Genomic DNA, 13,762 nt, shown 5'->3' on the forward strand with positions numbered 1-13,762 from the left:
TACATTAATATTTGTGGGGTCAATGAGTATAATGGTAAACAAGACTAGGAATCCACAGCCTTGCTAGTGGCTCTGTTAGGCTGTTTTAGGGCAAAGTGGTGCTTTGAGATAAGTGCTAATATCAGCATGCTAACATGCTCAAAATGAGAAAATGCAAATATGCTGATTTTTAGAAGGTATTTCCATGTTCACTATTTTAGCTTAGCATGTTAAAATGCCAAATTTTGGTAATTAGAATTAAAGACAATTAAAGCTGAAGCTAATGGAAATGTTTTGCAGGTCAAAACCGGTACAATTTAATTTTAACCTGGTGAAGATGCTATAGGAAAAAATAAAGAGATCACCAACATTATGTAAAGCAAGGGTTCAATACATGCTGGTTTGGATCACTCTTAATAAAATAAACAGCTGGATGGAGACAGCTTAACTTTTTTAAGCAGCACCTTTACTTTTCACCACACTTTGTCCGCTTCACAACAACAACAACACTTCCCGTCTCTAAATCACATGTTGCTAAACTAACCAATCAGAGGTGAGGGGGACTTAAACTGAGGTAAATAAGACGAAACCTATAGAGATGGAGTAAAATACACAGTATGAATTAACATCTAAACATCTGAACAATTATTATAACACATCCTGAGAGATGTGTTCAAGGTTCCCGTGACATCAGAGCCTTCAGCTCTCACCGGAGTCAGCTCTGACTTCTACCCAGAGCTGTCCAAATGTAGTAACACAGCTATGAAAATCAGAATGACTTTGGACCGTAAGCTAAAATAAACACTTAAAAATCAACATCAACGATGGTGGATGGTGTTCCACTGCGGCGACCCCCAAAGGGAGCAGCCGCAAGGTAACTTGTAACTCAATACATATTTCACATATTACATATTTTACTGTAAATAAAACAGACAGTCATGATTCAATTTACTTATTACCATGTAACACAAGAGTAATGCACTGGTCAGCTTGGTCCATAAGGAGATGTACGTCTTTAACAATGTGGGCCTGGGATGTGTAAGTATACAGTAACATGAGATACTGATTGGGGGTCAGACCAGGAAACATTGTGTCATCTCCACTTTGCCTTAAACTGTCAAGAGAAAAAACTCTGTTTTTCTGACTTATTGAACAAACAGTGCTTTTACTATAACCTCATTAGTAAGTTGTAAAGTACCATGAAGAGCTTTTGTTAGAACCTTGATGGTCTAGAACTCTCAATGATAATGTTCTGTGACATCATGACTGTAGAACTGACATCAGAATGTTCAATGGAACCTGCACCTGCAGAGACTCTTCATTTCCACCCTGCACACTGAACTGAGCACCGTCTCTTGCTTCAACACAAACCCTTTGTAAACCATTTGTAAAACATATCTACTGTATATCTTTGTCTCCTTGTTATATCGTGAACTGTTTCATCAGAAACGCCTTCAGCTCTACAGCAGTTTCAAGTCCAACTTCATCTGTGAAACACAAACTGCTCTTTGTCACTGTTAAGGCTCATCTCAGAGCTGAGATGAACCGACAAAGACACCAGGTAAGATTTTCTCATTTCACCTGGAGAAACATTTTGTCTAAAGCTTCAACAGTTTGTTGAGTCAATGCATCACAATTTTAACAGTTTCTCATTTTCAGAAAGGCCCATTAAGAAAGACACTATTTTTGCTGTCTGTTGTCCTGTCCTTAGACTAAAGTAGATTCAACTGTAAAAGTAAGTGTAGAGGTTGTGTTAAGGTGGAACTGGAGTTTTAAACATGAACTACATGTATGTTTCTATTTTTCAGTCCTTTGGGACGCAGCAGTTTGGTGCTGCCCTGTACCTCCCTGCTCATTACAGGCCGGCTACAGTGCCGCTGTACCCTGAGCAGCAAAATGCTGTGGTACAGGGCCTCAGAGACGCCCTGCTCTCTGCTATCAACGAGATCAAGTCTCTAAAGGAGGAGAACAAGTCTCTGAAGGTCAAAATGGACCTTCAGCAAAGTGAATGGAGGCAGGTGGAGAGCCAGCTCCAAGAGGAGGTCCGTCAGAAAGACCAGCTCCTCAAAGAGAAACTGGCTCAGAAGGAGCTGGAGGAGACAAACATTAAAAACAAGGAGGAGCACAAGAGTCAGGAGGAACAGGAGGAGACAAAGATTAAAAATGAGGAGGAGAACAAGACTCAGAAGGACAAAATGAACATGCAGCAAAGTGAATGGAGGCAGGTGGAGAGCCAGCTCCAAGAGGAGGTCCGTCAGAAAGACCAGCTCCTCAAAAGAACCATCAAGAAAAGACAGGCTCGCACAAAGGCCCACATTGACGTCCTGGCCCTGCTCGCTCAGAGGGAGGCTGAGCTGGAGAGCAGAGAGGAGGGGTGGAAGGCCAGGTGTGGAGCACTGGAGGTGAGCCTGCAGCAGCTGGTTCAGAGAGAGGAGGACTGGAGCAGGAGAGTGGTGGAGGCAGAGCTGGAGGAGAAACTGGCTCAGAAGGAGCTGGAGGAGACAAACATTAAACACAAGTAGGAGGAAGAACAGGGGTTCGCTACAGCACAACATCCCTCTTCCTGATACCCCCAACCCGTTCCCCTTTCCCCCTCCTTACCTTACCCCCCATTCCCTTTTCCCACCCCTCACCCCTCACTCCTTGTGCATGTATTATTTTTTGTAAATATGTAAATACAGTTTTGTGTGAGTTTATTTCATCTGCCTGTGTTTTTTCTTTCTGAATACAGATACAGGATTCATGGCTCTAGTACTACTAGTACCAGTAATCAGGAACTTCAGTATTATAGTATTAAGATGTTGATGATGGTGATAATGCTGTGCAATGATAATGCTGATATTGATTGACAATAGGAGTCAACATGTCTGTGAATCTTTCTCTCAAGTCTGTTTGAGACTCCTTTTGATTATTAGTCTTAATCCACTGAAAGAGCACTGGGTTGGCACAGTTTACTCTCACAACAACAGAGAGGGAGATTTGGATGATCTGATATCTATTAAATCTCATAGTAGCAGCCCCTTTGTGTAGCAAGTAGTTACTACAGACATTTCTAAAATCACATCTATCACGATGTCAGCATCTATGAATATTGATCGGTTGGTATTAAAAAAAAAAAGATTCATCAAGTGTAAATTTGAAATATAAAAAGGTTTCAATGAATTCCCTCATCCCTTGTGACTGTGACTCAGTGACATTGTGCTGTCATGCCCTACGCATGCAAATCCATCTGTGACATTAACACAGAAGGGGAGGAAAACCACAGTGTTTGCTGACCTCTGGACTGTCACATTCTGTCCATTTACAAATGTAATGGTCTTGTGAGCCATCTAGAGAGGACATCGCTCAATTCTAAGTATTAAAATTTCATACAGAAGTGGATCTCAACAAGAATCATTTTTATTCTCTTTTTGTTTTGTTTTTATGATGCAGCATGAGAAACTCTTGCTCCTTATCGCTGAGCGAAGTTACACAGTGACAAAATATGCTTTCTTAAACTCAACCAACTCATTTCAAAGTTAAAAATTAATCATCCAAATTTCTCTGCTTATCTTGACTGAACATTATTTGAGTTACAGCGTCTCATTTTAATCCTGCAAAAAAGCTGTTACACTTAATAAGAACTGTACACAGCCTCACTTCTTGTGGTTTACAGGTAGAAAAATGATCAAAGAGCCAAATCTTTCTTTGAAAGTTCGTTTCACTGATGATGCATATTCAAATGAACAAATTCTACCTCTGAGGGGACACATATTGCTTATTCATTTGGTTCTCCTTCAATTATTCACACCTTGTGTCTTTCACAGTGCTGGAAGTAACACAGATCTTATGATAATGAGCTACTGAGTTGACAACACTCTCGTAGCTTAAATAAAAGATCCCCGTGTGTGGATTTGAATTGAAATACCACAGCAGAGAAAGACTAGTTAAATAAATTTGTAAAAAGCCAAAGTCCAGTGTTTTACAATTGTGAGAATCTTATTTGTAACCCCCCCCCCAAAAAAAAAAAATAAATAAATAAATAACACACTGATGATACTACTTGTTTAGTAAAAGTCCCTAAACAAAGAGCAGAAAAGGCTCCAAACCATTTTTTCCCAGAGCAGTCAGACCATTTCTTCAAGTTAAATATTGATGTCTCTGGTTAATGATGGCAGTGAGAGATGTGAGCTCTGCTACGAAGAGACACAGCCTGTCACATCTGATGCCACTGTGAGCAGTGATATGTAGCTCCAGCATCTGACCCTCTCTTCCTGGAGGCATTTTAGATAATTGCTTTCTCAAATGCAATCTACAGATAGTTTTTTTTCCCCCCCTGAAAGTATTCTAAGACAGCGGGTTTCCAAATTCTTTCTAATTTCTCGTGACCCAGAACTGAATTCAGAGGCTGTGTTGCAGGCTAATGTAACAGTACGCATCCAAGCGACTAAGCTTCTACCCAATGACGTGCCCTCCAGAATCATTTTGAGACCTATTTTTAACCTTGCTGCAGTGCATCCCGTTGGAAACAGAAAGTCATTTCCTAGACTTTCAGCAAACAGCTAAACCATTTATTCCAGTGTCACCATGGCTACACGCAACTAAGGTCAAATGATAATCTACATTAAGTGTCCTAAGCAATCGCATGGCGATTGTAAAGCTGCAGCAAATACTCACTCAAAGTTATTTTTAATGTAGAATTAATTCAAATGACCACATACAGAATATAAAATAAGATTGATTTCAATATATTAAGAAGTTGTATAAAACCAAGCCGATGCTAAACACTAAAGTGTTTCCATGGCAGCTTGCCAGAGGTAGGAAAGTTTATCTCCGTTTCTCCTTGCTGACCCCAGGAATGTGCTTTGGTTATGAATGTGTGCAGCGGTCTTATTTACACTATCTGAGGCTTTTTCTTGTTGTCTAGAAACAAGGCTTCCTGGCTTTAAGAAATATCTCTCCCTGTATCTCTTCCTCTCCGTCTCTGGGCTGCTCTGGACTGTTGATCTATTCAGATATTAATGCATTCCTCATTACTGCCCTGGCATCCAGAAATCACCTGCTAGATCACAGGACAAATTAAACCCCAGTCTGCTGTTTTTGGAATAATAATAAGGGTGATTCAGAGCTGCTGCTGCTGCTGAACAGAGCTAGAGGTCATGGCAAGTGTTAAATTGCTGCTAGGTAACTGACTTTTTGTGCGTTGAAAAGAGCATAAACTGTGTGAACTCAGGTACGTTAGGATGACAGCTCCTATCTTATGCAAGCATTATATTGTACTGTTTGAACAGTGTTCCAGATTCTACATGTGTTATGTTGAATGGGCTCAATGCAAAGAGGCCACTCTGTGCAATGCAGCATGTCCTATGAGCCAAGTGTTATCAGTGATCCTCAGAATATCCTCAAGTTACACAGTATAGCTGCAGCGTGCTACTCTTTGCACATTTGCACCCTGTGGCTGCACAGTGAGTAGGGGCCTACTCTTTGCTCACAGTAAAAGCATCATTCCCACTGAGTCCCACTTACAAAGACAAAAATGCCTGCAACAAAGACACTCATCGATTCACAAATCAGGTCCATCCGTCTTCAACAAGATTCACATCTTGTCGCCAGAAAAAGCCTCAGATGCACAGAAGCACTACAAAAGCATGATTGATGATCGGCGATGGACCAATCCAATCTCACGGGATCAGCGTCAGTGACACTGACCTTGTTACTTGATTAATTTCTAGAATGTGTTCGTTTACTTAACAGGGACAACACAGATAAGCATTGTTACATAGAGAAGCAATGGAAGAGAGCTCGCTGAACCAAATTTAACTTCAGGGTTAAAACAATTAAACTATTTGCTACAGCATAGGATTAAAAACAGCAGCAGAGATCAAACATGCTGTATGTCTGCATGTGTGTATATATTGCGCATGATTCTGTACACTCCTCGAGCACTTTATTAGAAACACCACACTAATAGTGGGTAGCTCCACCCTTTACTCTGGAAAACAACCTCGGTTCTTCTCTCATCGACAAAGTGTTTTCTTCCACAGAACTGCTCCTCGCTGGATGTTTTCTTTGTCTTTCACACCACCCTGTGAGAGAGTTGTCTGCCTTTCCTATTATCAGCACAAATGATAATGAAGTCCCTGTACCCAAACACTTTGGTTGAATAAAGTGCAAGTGCTTCAAGTAAGCAGTTTGTGATGTAGTCTTTTGTTTTTCTCTCATGTTCCTTTCTTGTTTCTTGAGGACCTAGTTGATTTGTAAAGTAGCGCCAGTGGAGTCTTACTAAAGAGTCTCAAAGGAAAATTTCCTTGATTTAAGATATTGATCAGCAGAGGTGACTTAGGGGAAAACAAGGTGCATTTTTAATACCGATTTCCTCCGGACAAATGAGCATAACAGCAGGAAGAATAGCGACACAAATTAAGAGGATTGTGAGCCGGAGACGGTGGCTCAGTTTTCATTATTTGTATCACAGATTTGACTGTGGTTGACTAACAATCTTTCATGTGAATCATGACGCTTGTAGTATGAGAAACCAACAGTCTTTCCTTTCACAGGGGAACAATTTCTTGCCTGTTTTCCCAGACCATATGTTACTAATGGTGTTTAAATGTGGCTTGGAGACAGCGCCAGCTCACAGCCACAGCTCATTATATCAGATGCCTGGGGTAGGATAAAACACTTTATACAGATCCGGGGTAGAGGTCATTGTCCTCGCCACCTTGAAGGCAGTTCATCAATTTGATAAAATAAGCCATATTTTCAGGATCCGTCAATGAACTGTGAAATGGAGCGCATATTTCTGGGAAAATGTAGATAATTTAAACAGCTCCAGGTTCAACATACTTCTGACACTAGTACGGTATATTGCATTATAGTAACTCTTTAGGCCTGTATAACAAATATCGAAGCAGTTGAAAAAATAATCTCACCACAAGATCCAGCAGCTGTTTGGAACTTTTCCATCACAAGATCTTCATTAGCAGATGGAGTAAGCTCAGGTGTCATGGATCGGTAGATGTTTATATTTCCGTTTTTAGCTGCTAGCGACTGCCACGGTCTCTCACTTGTCTTACCGACTGGTCCAGACTGAAACAATTATTGAATATATATTAGATAGGTATAATTATTGGACAGTTCATTTCCATTATCTTATGTATAGACAGTCATGGTCCCCACAGGATTAATCATACTGACTTCAGTGATCCACGGACAATTTCCTCTAGTACCACCAGCAGTTTCACATTTGTGTTTCAGTGAAATTTCATTTCAACTACTGGATACTTTGCCATGCAATTTTCTTCATGTTCCCCTCAGTTTGAATCATAATACCTTTGGTGTTCCCATAGTTTTCTGTTGAGACTGTCAAAGGTCGTATTTGTTCAGTTCTTTGGTTTATTTTCCAACAACCTCAGCTGTACTTTGTGTTTAGTGCTAATTTGCAACTGTTGACATGTTGACACGCTAAATTAAGACAGCCAACATGAAAAAAATCAAACCTGCTAAATATTAGCAATGGCATGTGTTGGCATATAGCATGCTGACATAAGCATTAGCTCAAAGCACCGCTGTGCCTTTGTGCAGCCTCACAGAGCTGCTATCATGGCTGTAGACTGGTCTCGTTTCTGAGCAGAGCTCAAGTTCATTCTAGACCATGCAAAGAAAGAGTCAACAAAATAATCTCAACACTTTCCAAAGTCAAGAATGAATTGTCAGTAACTCAACAACTCAAGCAGCCAAGATTTGTGCATGAAATCAATGACTCCTTTTAACACTGCAGTCTGTGGTGGAGAACTGAGCAGTGAATGGATGACTGGTTTGATTTCCAGCAATCAGAACAGGCTTGTATCCATTTATCTGCTAAGGAAAAGTGCTGCTCTTATGATTGTGTGGGGCAGAGTAAGGCTTCCAGCTGCAGGCTACTTCTTTAACAGCCTCTAATGTTAATATCAAACCAGCTGATTTATAGGTCAGATAGCTTAATATGTGAATGGTGAAAAGATAATGTCAAAGTTCACTGATTTCTGGACCTAAATGCAGACACGCACAAAGGCAGATAGATGCAGTGAAGGTACTTTAATAAATTAACAAAAACTAACTTACAGGCAGGCAGGCAGGGAACACAGGGTAAAACTCAGGAACATGAACAAAAAACAGAAAAACTGACAAGGGGTGAAGGGAACACAGACACTTGAATAAACAAGGGAGGTAGGGGTAATAAGAAACAGGTGAAACACATCAGGGCGGGGCAGACAATCAGAGCGAGGGGAAAAACAAAGACAGGAAGTAGAACAACCAACAGACACACAAGGTAGTAATTCCCTGGTAAAACGAAATAGTCCAAAGATTCACTCAGAGGGGCACATGCAACAAGTAAGCCTTACAATATCTAAATAAGAGGATATTGGAATCTAATTTGATGCCTCACAGTAAAACTCCTGACCTTGAAGTAAAAAAACAGCTTATAGCAGGTCATCAAGCTTCCATCTCTGTATATGAGGAGTATGTGGAAGGAATAATAAGACATTCCTGGAGCAAAATTAAGTAATTCAACTGTGAAATATCTTTATTTATACAATAAATACGGACTGAGTCCAATAAACACAATAACATGTTCATCATCACAGGAGATCTGTACAAAACAATACACTTTGCAGCAGTGAAACCAGGTGTTTTTTTCCTCATTGGTCAAAAGGCCAGTGTCAAATACTCATAAGACCAAAAATAAGATCACAAAAAAATAAATAAAATCAATAATTAAAAAACAAACAAACTGTCATACTATGTTATTTAACATACAAAAGCTTACTTTATAAGTCATAAGAACTGTTAATAAATGGCAAATTAGGTCAATACCCAATAGTTAAGTCATGATTTGGTGAATACTAATCATTTGACAACATTAATTCGTACTTAGTGAGAGGTTAATCATTTGTATTTGAAGACAATAATTGTGTAACACTTAAATCTCTCAATAAATACAATAATTTTACATGATATAATAGATCCTGCTGTTCTTTTATTATTAAGGATTATTTACCTTTATTGTCTAAGAATAAAATTAAAATGGATTATCTAATTACAGACAGGTGTCGAATTAAAGGAAAAACCTGAATAAATCAGTATACAAATGCTTGGTGCAATTAAGAAATTAACATCCAATCATGCTCTGTTGCATTTATAAAAATGCTGGGCAGGCTCAGCTGATTCTGATTCTATACGGAGATGGCAACAGGAAAAGATCTAAGTGAAAGAGGGTTCATTGTCGGGGGAATGGAAAGGAGGCGCATCAGTCACAGACTGCTCAACTGGCTGGTGTTTCTATCGGAACAGCGAGTGAAGTGACATCTGCATTTGGATCAAGTGGAAAGACGTCAGTAAATATGGCCAGAAATTGTAGATGCAAACTTGATGACCATGAGGTTCATGCATTAGAGCGATATGTAAGGAAAAAGCTAGCAACTCTGCCTGTTGAGAATGTGTCAATTCTCAGTCACCACTCTTGACACCTGTAGTGGGGGGATCTGGTGGCTCTGTTATGCTGTAGGGGGCGTTTGTTGCTGTCATGGTTTGGGTCCAATTATCCCCTTAAAGGGAGGGGTCACTGCAAATTAACACAAAGTTGTTTTGAATAATCATCTTTATCTTGTGATGAAACATTTCTATCCTGATGGGACTGGTCTCTTCCAGGACAACAATGCTGCCATCCGTAGGGCGCGAGGGGTCAGTGAATGGTTTGGTGAATCATATGTTATGGCCTTCACAGTCACCAGATCTCAACTCAATTGAACATCTATGTGAGATTTTGGACCAACATTTTAGAGAGCGCTCTCCACCACTACCGCCATCAAAACAACAAATGGGGGAATATATTTTGGAAGAATGGTGTTCATCCCTACAGTAATTGAGAGACCTGTAGAATCAATGCCAAGGAGAGCATTGAAGCTGGTCTGGTGGGATGTGGTGGCCCAACACTTTCCTAAGACACTTTATGTTGCTTTTTCCTTTAATTGGTCACCATTAAAGTTTCCATTAATCACACGAAATGAAACGAGTGAAAGTCTGAGGTAAAAGTAAGAGGTAACGTCAGTCTTTGCCATGCCTCATTTACACTTACAGAGTATTTTTACTGTTCAACAAAACCTCAGTTATTTATCATAATTGAAGTGCTGATTTTCATTTTATTCAGCATGTGGTGATTGAATCTATGTTCATGAATAATTATTCACCACTTACTTACAAATAATTACTCCATTATTAAAGAGTGCCACAAACATGACATCTGATAGCCACTTAACAATATCAAATAATTAACATGCACATCATCATTTAACCATTAGATCATTATTTGCCATTTACTAACATTGGTGTACTAAAATGCTGCCCAGATTAAATATTTCACTTCTCCAGTGTCTCATCATGGCAGGAAAATATCACTATGTGTTATACAGATATATACACACTGATGGAGTCACTTTGATTATTGTGTGTAAATTGATGGGAATGATCATTTTGTTGCTCGGATAACAAAATTTCTGTATTAACAATTTAAATGGAAAAACAAAATCGAGTTAAGTATTTCAGTATTGTTTCTACAATATTATACAATTACCAGGTAATGCTAATTGGTGCACTACAATTACAGGGGCGACACTACAGGGAGTCATACATACTTAGTAGTAATCAAATAGCTAATCACTGGACCACCTATGATGTACAGGAGGTGAGAGAAAAGGAGTCTCCCTCCTGGCCTGCATGTTCCACTCCGTTCAGTTAAACTGAGACACCCTAAGAACTCATAAGCCCTTTTTCTTTCATAGCAGGTATAAAAACCTGGACCAAGTAATCCTCTGACACATTGCTTCAATCCACACCTACAAAAATACACAGTCAGTTCTGAAAAATAGTGAGCTGCAGTGAGAACATGCAGGTGTGTTAACACTGGCCTCCCTGTGTCCACTGATTCCTCTGCAGAGGATCTCTACATGTCATGGTCATCACTGTCTTCATATTCACAGGAAATACAACTCCACAACAACTATGTAGACACACACACACACACACACACACACACACACTCGCACACATACACACACACACACACACACACACACACACTCGCACACACATATACAGTATCCAAAACATGTCAAAGCAAAAATATCAACTAGATAAAATGCACTTTGTCATGATGTAACAGTGAAACTCAATACTTTGGTCAAAGAAATAAAAATAATTTTGTATCTCTAAACAACATCAAATACAATTTAAGGCAAAAATCAACCATTCAACAAGTCAAACAACAAAAGGTTCAAAAACATACATTGAAAATATTTCTATTTACAATATTTCCTCATAGAAAAATATGTTTGACTTGCACATAGTTTTAAACATGGCCACAATAAGACTCAATTCAACCTCGAGTGCACAAGACAGCATCAGATTTCCTCACAAATCTATTGGCTCCAGTGCAGCTGTAATAAATGGATGCTACGGCATCCTGATGGAGTTTCAACTGGCATGGGGTTTATTGTACAATATCCTGCAAGCTACTGCAACTACCAAGCAATTAAACTGACATTGCCAAGAATGATAATTACACTGTCATTGTTATTATATAGATGAATGAGAGTTGACCCCTTTTTACAGCGGTGTCTGTCAATCTGTAAACATTTTTTTGGTCAAATAAACACTTTCCTACAAACTATTTGTGTTTAATCCTCCAGTAGTTACAGTAACCAACAGACAGCGACAGAGCTCAATCTGCAGGAGAAACAAAAACTACAAGTACAATAAAATACAAATACAACTCTTTGTTTCTTAAGCTAGTGCCGCAGCTAAATCGAAAACAACTGTGGCGTACTTTGATAGTGCAAAAGCGACCTCGGGGACCGAGTCGTGCACAGCACAGCGCTTCAGCAGCTGTGGACCTGGTCTGAGGCGGCTGTCGAAAGGCATGTTCTGCCTGACTGGTTGAGGGGGAAGGATGGTGGGTGGGTGGGTGCAGGGGGGTTGGGGGATTGGCAGCCTCAACGCGAGGGAGACATCTGACAGGAAGAGTGAAATGGGAGGTCGGCTGATTTGGGCTCCAGATCGCAGAGCTCGTGTACAGATTGAACCTAAATGTCATAGTGCTCCTGTGTCCACAAGCCCACGCAGGGATGATGTGAGTTGAGTATTTACATCAGTGCAGGAGTCAGTCAACATGACCACCTGTCAGCACAGCAGTCTGAATGGGATCAGAGTGTGGTGCAGCATCTTGTAATCTGCTTCTTCGGTGTCACCGTGTTCAAAGTCACCTCAGGCGCCACGTTTTTCATCCTCTGAGGCACATGAATGTGCACATGAATTTGTGTGTATGTTTACCATCTTAAGTACATTCTTCTGATTTTACAATTAGACACAATTTGAGCTTAACACAGACATTCCCAAAGATCATTGCCATCCCCAGCATTTTCTTCAAATTTCAGGCACAGAGACTAAGAGACATTATCCACGAGCAGGGCAGGAAAAAAGGCTGAACAGGTGTCAAAGTGTAGAGGGCCAAGCAAGGAGGTAAAGCTGAGCCGTGAGCGATACCGGCAGAGGATCCAATGTACAGGTACAGTAGGTAGAAGTGACACTGTCAAGTGAGAGAGGGAAATTAGGTGTCTCACATTCAAGGAAAAGTTCACATGTTGATTAGTGTTTGCACAATCTCTGTCATCATATTTGTTCCTACAGCTCTCACAGTTTTACAGCTCAAATCTCCATAATTGCACAGACAATATTTCCGAAACTAAAAATGAGTGGATTTCAAGCATGGGAGGACATTGCAGTTGTAGCTCATCAGTACTTACATAATCATAATCATGGGAAAATTTACATCCAGTCCTACTGGGGTGCTGCTGCTAATAATAGCACATCTTACTCAGGCTGCCATAAGAATAATGTTTCCCTTCTGTTGTTTTTCTCCTTTTTTCTTTTGGCCTCTTAGACCTAAGTTTATTTACAAAAATAATAATGCCTCTATGACTAAAAGTGTAAAGACTGTAATGTATCAGGTACACCCAAGAACATAATCTAATCAAGGTGGACGTTTATTGACTTTGCTGGAAGTCAACATTAGCAAGCAAAATCAATCTGTGTTTGCGTCACTGCTTTGTGGAGCCATAGGCTCTTAACGGCTTAACAAGCAATGCAGTAAAGTGAAGTGAGAGGTGAAAGGCTGCATTATTCAGCAAGGATTTATTAATGTCATGTTAATGTTTGCTGCTGTTAATTTGACAGCCATTGTTATTCTTAAGTGGGAAACAATAAAACAGAAACCTGAGGACACACACATTCTGACAGTCCTCTCCACTTTGATGCTCTCAACTAAAGTTTGGATACTTTTGTCTTTTGGTACAGTTTTTTTCACACCTGATACAAACCATACCTGAGTACACCTGAACTGTACTCGCAAACCACTCAACAGTTTTCTTTTTTCTTTTTTACAAAACTAAATAATGTGACTTATTGCTCTATTCTTGAATTTGAAACAGTGCGGTACAGTGCAGCCTCACGTTGCTCTGTCCCAAGAAAAACCTGCATCATTTGTGAAGGACATCTTGTCCAGATGGACGAGAAACAAGTGGTCAGACAGATTGTTATTGACACCTGAAATGTCAGTAATAGTCCCTCTCTGCACAAGAAGACTGTGTGTGTGCACAACTACAGCAAGGTCATAAGTGAATCTTAAACTAAGTCTGTGAAGACTTTGATTTGCAAACTGCAATGATTTTTAGGTAATATCTTTTCTGTTCACCTTCATTTCCTCAGCCAA

General features: G+C 39.9%; 1 protein-coding gene across 3 annotated transcripts in view; it reads right to left on the reverse strand.

The window, feature by feature from the left end:
* Positions 1-8,498: 8,498 nt before the first annotated feature.
* Positions 8,499-13,762, reverse strand: part of pitpnm3 (PITPNM family member 3) — an 89,000-nt gene continuing 83,736 nt past the window's right edge. For all 3 annotated transcript variants that reach the window (XM_056374056.1, XM_056374059.1, XM_056374057.1), the window contains one exon: positions 8,499-12,580. The gene's annotated coding sequence lies outside the window, so the exon portion shown is untranslated. The remainder of the gene's footprint in view (positions 12,581-13,762) is intronic.

Source organism: Seriola aureovittata, chromosome 4 (genome assembly GCF_021018895.1).
Source record: "Seriola aureovittata isolate HTS-2021-v1 ecotype China chromosome 4, ASM2101889v1, whole genome shotgun sequence".
Taxonomy (NCBI): domain Eukaryota; kingdom Metazoa; phylum Chordata; class Actinopteri; order Carangiformes; family Carangidae; genus Seriola; species Seriola aureovittata.